The 7,179-nt window shown below is 36.0% G+C and overlaps 1 pseudogene; it reads left to right on the top strand.

Moving 5' to 3' along the window:
• The first annotated feature begins 341 nt into the window (after positions 1–341).
• On the top strand, positions 342–1,264 carry LOC101991076 (annotated as a pseudogene).
• Positions 1,265–7,179: the final 5,915 nt, after the last annotated feature.

Genomic DNA, 7,179 nt, shown 5'->3' with positions numbered 1-7,179 from the left:
AAATTGAACATGCAAAATATTTTGAATATTTTCAACATAGTAATCATAAACAGATCTCGTATAAACTAATAAGGGGTATTTAATTCTGAAAGTTAACTACTCAAATTATACCTCCAAAATTAATGCTTCTATCCAAATATCTATGGCTCCTTCATTATTTGAATTGCAGTTTATTTAATAATAATTGAACTGATATTTTCAGATACATGAAAAGAGAATAATAATTAATAAGTCATTGGATGGACCCTATTTAACTTCCAAATTTAGCATGCATTTTATACTTTTCATTTCTCTTTTTCAGATTATTTCTGACCTGTGATTTCCTCTCATGGACTGACACAATGAAGCAGAACAGCAATGTAACTGAGTTTAGACTGTTAGGCTTGACACAGGATCCCCTGACGCAGAAAATGGTGTTTGTAATCTTCTTAATTTTCTACATGGTTACTGTGGTGGGGAATACACTCATTATTGTGACAATCAAGTTCAGCCGGACTCTTGGGAGTCCCATGTACTTTTTCCTGTTTTATTTGTCCTTCGCTGACTCATGCTTTTCAACATCCACAGCCCCAAGACTCATTGTGGATGCCATCTCTAAAAAGAGCATCATTTCCTACAATGAATGTATCACACAAGTCTTTGCTCTCCATCTATGTGGCTGCATGGAGATCTTTGTCCTTATTCTTATGGATGTTGACCGTTATGTGGCTATCTGCAAACCCTTGCGTTACCCAGTCATCATGAGCCGTCAGGTCTGTGTCATCCTGATTGTTCTCGCCTGGATAGGGTCTTTTATACATTCCACTGCTCAAATTGTTCTGGCCTTGAGATGCCCTTCTGTGGGCCCAATTTGATTGACCATTACTGCTGTGACTTGCAACCCTTGTTGAAACTTGCCTGCATGGACACATATATGATAAACCTGCTCTTAGTGTCGAACAGTGGTGCAATCTGCACAAGCAGTTTTGTTCTTTTGATGATCTCATATTTTGTCATCTTACACTCTCTGTGAAACCATAGTGCAGAAGGGAGGAAAAAGGCTCTCTCTACTTGCACTTCTCATATCATAGTAGTTATTCTATTCTTTGGTCCCTGCATATTCATATATGCATGACCACCAACCACTTTTCCTATGGACAAGGTGGTAGCAGTATTTTATACAATTGGAACACCCTTTCTCAGCCCACTCATCTATACGCTAAGGAATGCAGAAGTAAAAAATGCTATGAAAAAGTTATGGCATGTTAAAATTATGACTGAATGAACCCAGATATCAGATATTACCATTTCTGAATATTGTAGCTATATGTTATAGCATATTGCTTTCTGTGTTCTTACTACTCCTGATAAAATAAAGAAAAAGAAAAAAAATCAGAAAAAATATATTACTCTTTTATGTACTAAATACAAATTAAAAAATGAGGATGGCAATAATTAGCCCCAATTTTTAAAAGTGGCCAGACTTTGCACAAAATCTAGTATATTAGATTTCCTTTGTTTATCTGTCTGTTTTGCTTGTTTTCTGGTAATATTCTGACAACTTTTCTCAAATCTTATGCCTGGGTCTTCTTTTCCCTGAATGTTTAAATTTGGCAATATTTCTATAAATTATGCAACAGCCATATGCTAACATGCATGTTCAATAAGAAGAAAGATATTTCTCACAACTGTTAAAACTCCTGTAAAACAGTTTTCCATTTTTTCATCTTTTAATGTTCATTTCTAGTGAAGTAGTCACTTGTCTCCTTATTTACCAGGCATAGGGACTGAGTCAGTGTATCAAGCCAGCACTCCCCATTTTTTCTCTAGTTTCTGTTTGAAGAGATCCTTCAAACAAGATGCTATTCTTTTCATTTTTAGTTATATTCTAAGTCTGCTGGAAGTAATGGTAATTACTGCAGATACTCATAAAATACCATTATTTTCTTAATAGCAAATTGAAGAGAACTCACTGTTCCTACTGTGAGTCATGTTCCCTATTTCCTTTGATTCAATATGGAATATGGGTAGATTCACTGGTCAGAATTGCTAATAAAATCTCCATACCCAAAACTTGCAGAAAAAATAAGTTTGTGCACAGCATCAGGATAGCATTGAATTATAATATGAATGTTTAGTATGCTTATTTTGTTGCATTAAATTTCATGCCAAATTAATTAGTACCAGACATCATTTTCTCTGAAGCTTGTTACTCATTAGCCAATAGAAAGTATTACTAAGGGGCTGGAGAGAAGGCTCAGAGGTTAAGAGCACTGACTGTTTTTCCAGAGGTCCTGAGTTCAATTCCCAGCAACCACATGGTGGCTCACAGCCGTCTATAATGAGATCTGGTGCCCTCTTCTGGCCTGCAAGCATACATGGATGGAATGTTGTATACATAATAAATCAATCTAAAAAAATTATCTATAAAAAAGTGTTACTAATTCCAACCAGGTCTCCCAAAAAAGATGATATGGTATTCATACATTCATTTCTTTTCATTTCCTGAAATATAAAAAGTTCATTGTTTGGATTGTTTTCTAAAAGTTGATGTGTCTGTCATAAAGGGGGTCGTCCTTGTAGATTTCTTGGAATTTCTATAGCGCCAGATTTCTTGCTAACCCCATAGTTACTCCCTCAATAAAGATATCTCTTTCCTTGCTCTTCTTTTCTGATCTCCCCCCATCTGAATAATACAGTTCACTCAAGTTCTCCTTGCCCCTTCCCTGCTCCCCTCCTCCTCCCCTTCCTCTGTTCCTTCTCCCACCACCCTCATGCTCCTAATTTTCTCAGGGAATCTTATCTATTTTTTGGGTTGTATCAAAGGAGAGAAGGTCAACTGTATTTCTAATCCAATCATCTATTGCTGTTGATCTGGCCTTTAATTGCCTAATCACCTCATTGCATTCTGAATTAGCATTTTCTAAAACCAATGATTCAATTAATATTTTTCTGACTTCTGGATCTGATACTATTCTATTTACAGCTGAAAACAATCAACCAATTAGTGAAGGCTTATATGAGCCATATATAGTTTTAGTAAATGACTCAGACCTCTTTCTGATTCTTTAATCTTGTCCTGAGTATTCAAAGATGCTAAACAACATAGGACAAAGGTGTGGTCATCAAATTCAAGTTGTCCTTGAAATTCAGCATTTGGCCTTCACTGAATAACTGATCTTGGGAAATATCAATATTTCTAGCCTTGTTTCATTGTTCTATGGCCCTTGCTTCCTGCTTCCACCATGTTAGCCATTGTAATTAAGGACCAGCTTCTAATATTGCTGTAGCTAAATCTTTCGAGTTTGGGGAGATAAGTGAATTCTGAGTTGCCAATGATTTTAACATTGCTTCACATAGACTGAAAAGATACCATATGAAATGACTTTAACTTCTACATCACCTCTGGGTGCCTACCATCTGCTGGTCACTCTTGTATAGTAGCTAGAGAATCTAATGTTGGTTTCTAATAAACTTTTGCCACCCCTCTTAAGTTTCATCATGCATAGGTATGGCAGGTACTTGTCTAAGTTCCTCTGTCTGTATCTGAGTTATTTTTATTTGTAGGTCTCTCTGAAGCTTATATCTATCTTAACAATAGTAAAGCTTTCTAAAGCTTGCATCTTATTAACTTTTAATATTTGGCATCTCTTTTTTTTAATGTATAATTTCATCTTTTATTTTCTATGTAACTCATTCGCATAAGGAACTATTTAAACAAGATATTTGTTTTTTTATTTTTTTTTATTGTTTTTTTATTAAGAAAGAAAAAAAATTTCCGCCTCCTCCCAGCCTCCCACTCCTCCCACCCTCCCCCCCTCCTCTCCCCCTCCCTCTCGAGTCTGAAGAGCAGTCAGGGTTCCCTGCCCTGTGGAAAGTCCGAAGTCCTCCCCCCTCCATCCTGGTCTATTTGGCATCTCTTTAAGAGTAAAATATGAATTACTAAAATGATAGTAATTGTAATCAGTATCATGTCAATTAAAGCTAAGTTGATTATTCCTTCATTTATTTTTTTCCATTTTATGCTATACATTCTAGCACTAAAGAGTTCTAACTCCCTGAATTTTGATATTTCTCATTCTGAACATGGGAAATTTTCTTTTGAAAATTTCTTAATTCTTTAAGAATTTCCCAGGTTTTTCATCAAATCATTGATTTTTCAATTTGTCTGCAGCAGTGACATCAACATCAAGGTGAGGGACCCTTCCATAATTCCTGAGTCCCCCATAAGCGGTGTCTGTGGCTTGGAGAGATCCTTGTAAGAAAAATAGCAGACTGTTGGTATGGCTTCTCTGTTGGTGTGATCATGTCCATTTTGGAATGATAAATAAAGTTTTTCTGTTGGCTTAATGGCTGTACCTGAATCAACACATGTTTTAACTATGGTCTGCACTGTTTGGCCCCACAGTCAACAATCCACCACTAAGACTGTAACATGGCAGGATTTCTAGTCCCCCTGAATTCAGCCAGGCCACCAAATGTAGGCTTTAACTAAGTCTTTAAGGTTATATTTACCAATGAACACTAGGGAGTAATGTGTTGCAGTGAAAAAAAAATGTTGGATCAGAGAATCCAACAAGCAACCAGCTGACCTTTATTTAAGACAGGAGACCGAGCAAGAGAAGAGTCTCTCCACTGGTTTGAAACCAAAAAGATTGAATCTCTATGTCCCTCCCTATTCCTTCATATGCATCGCTGTCTGCATTCCTGTCTCCTCCATTCTCTCTAAGGCTAATTCCTGTCAATTAGCTGCTGGCACCGACAAGGTTAATTTTCTTAGCACAGTCTCAGATTTCACACAGCAATCAAATATCTCACAACAAAATTGTGTGAGTCAGTATTCTCTCATGTGAAACAGCATTGTTAATACAACATTTAGAGGATAATTAAATGAGTTATAGATAAACCTTATGTTTATGTGTCAGATACAGAAAAATACTAGTGTTTTTTACTGAAAATTTTCTATAATGTATTCTGATCACAGGTTTCTCATCCCCCAATTTCATCCAGCCTCTCCCCACTGCCCCATACACTAACTCTACTTTTTACTTCCCATTCTCATTGAAAACCAAACAACAAAAGAAATAAAAAACACAATGCACTCCACAAAAACAAAATCTAAAACATATTATATAAACAAAGGTACAATAAAACAAAAATTGTCAAAGCAAATCAATATGAGACAAAAAGTCTACAAAAATAGCATTGAGTATGTTTTATATTGGCCAATTAGTTTTTGGCATGGTACATACTGTGAAGTGTGACTTGTATACCTAATAACTCCCCATTGGAGAAAGCTAAAATTTATTTTTTAAGCAGATATAGTTGTAGATAGTTTTTATTTGGTGTGAGAGCCTATGTCTGTTTTCCTGTCTTAGCACTGATCCCAATCAGGCTTGAAATTGTTGCAGACCTTCTGCTTGCTGTTAGTCTCCATGAGTTCATATGTGTAACACACACACACACACACACACACACACACACACACATATATATATATATGCTTGCATGTGTGTGTATATACATATATGTGGTATATATACATATGTGAATACACATATATATGTTGCATACTTACAATATGCTAGTATATATAGTAAAAATACATTTTTAGTGAAATAAAATAATTTCATTAAAATGTATTCCTTCAGACTAGGAAGAAGACTCAGGAAAGTGCTTGTCACATAAGTATGAAAACCTGAGTTCAAACTCTTAAAAGCATGCTTTTAAAAAGGTAGACACAGTGGCTGATATCTTTAATGCAAGATCTACAGAAATGGAGATAGCAGGATCCCTAATACTGTGGGTACAATGTGAGACTTTGAAAGTTTTCTGGGGGAGATATGATCAAATACCTATATGACCCAAGTAGGGAATAAGCAGCAACAGAACAAAGAAATTATTTCAGTAATGTCCATTGGGATATACTGAGATAACATAAAGCAGTATGGGTAAGGGTTATTCACAGATGACTCAACTGTATCATTATCAGTGGAGAGCACACTCATTGCCTTTATCTAGGAGATAAAGTCCTGCAAGTCTGGACTTCATTTTTTTTAAGATTTATTTATTTATTATGTATACAGTGTTCTGTCTGCATGTATGGCTGCAGGCCAGAAGAGGGCACCAGACCCCATTACAGATGGTTGTGAGCCACCATGTGGTTGCTGGGAATTGAACTCAGGACCTCTGGAAGCACAGTCAGTGCTCTTAACCACTGAGCCATCTCTCCAGCCCAAGTCTGGACTTCTTTTAAAGACTTTCAGGCAACCCAATGTTTGGGTAGTCTCTTACAGGCAGCATGACTTGTCAAAATGTTTCCTCCTTCACTAATAATTTACTGTTCACAGAATTTTTTGGAGGGCATTTTATGAATGTTGTTAAGTTAAAGGAGTTCCAGACACCTGTGTGTTGTTCATTTTCTGAATCTCGTGGTCATCCCTTCTCTCTCCTGGAGGGAATGTTTCAAATCACACAGCTAGTACACTACAGTTGCCAGCCAGTCTAGCAGGAAAGGCAAATTGGCTAAAGTAATTGAGCAGGTAGAGGATGGCTGCTTTATCACATCTCAAATGATAAGGAAGCAGAAATGGGTTGTGTTTAGGTATGAATATGAACCAGGCTATAATTGATAACTAATGCCCTATGACCATAAATAGACAAGCTAAGCCAGTGAACAGAATTTCCCACAACATTCCAAAATAGTACCACTAGTCAGGGACTAATTTTCAAAAACAAAAGCCTGTGTGAGACATTTTATATTCATACCACAGCAAATTATAAAGTTTCCTTTTATAAACCTGAGTTATCAAAACAAATAAAAGTTTATTTTTAAAAAAATTAAAGAAATGAATTCTTTGTTATGCAATGACTGGAGGTGTTTAGTAATGTTTATAATACTTGCTATAACTTTGTGGTCTGTAATGATAATATCTGTGCTCTAGATAGAAATTCTTACTTGAAAGCATAAATTCTCTTCCCTATATTCTCCAAAATCTTCCAATTGTGCTATGAGATTGACATTACATTTTACCTCAATGTTAACAAACATACTTCTAGAATAAGAAGAGAGCAGAAAATCCTCTCCTCTGAAGGAGAACTTTTGTCTTAGGAAGACCTGTAAGAATTATTTTTTGCGAATAATTTTGCTAATGAGAGAGAGAGAGAGAGAGAGAGAGAGAGAGAGAGAGAGAGAGAGAA

Source organism: Microtus ochrogaster, unplaced genomic scaffold (genome assembly GCF_000317375.1).
Source record: "Microtus ochrogaster isolate Prairie Vole_2 unplaced genomic scaffold, MicOch1.0 UNK85, whole genome shotgun sequence".
Lineage (NCBI taxonomy): Eukaryota > Metazoa > Chordata > Mammalia > Rodentia > Cricetidae > Microtus > Microtus ochrogaster.
This window is presented reverse-complemented; position numbering and strand designations above follow the sequence as displayed.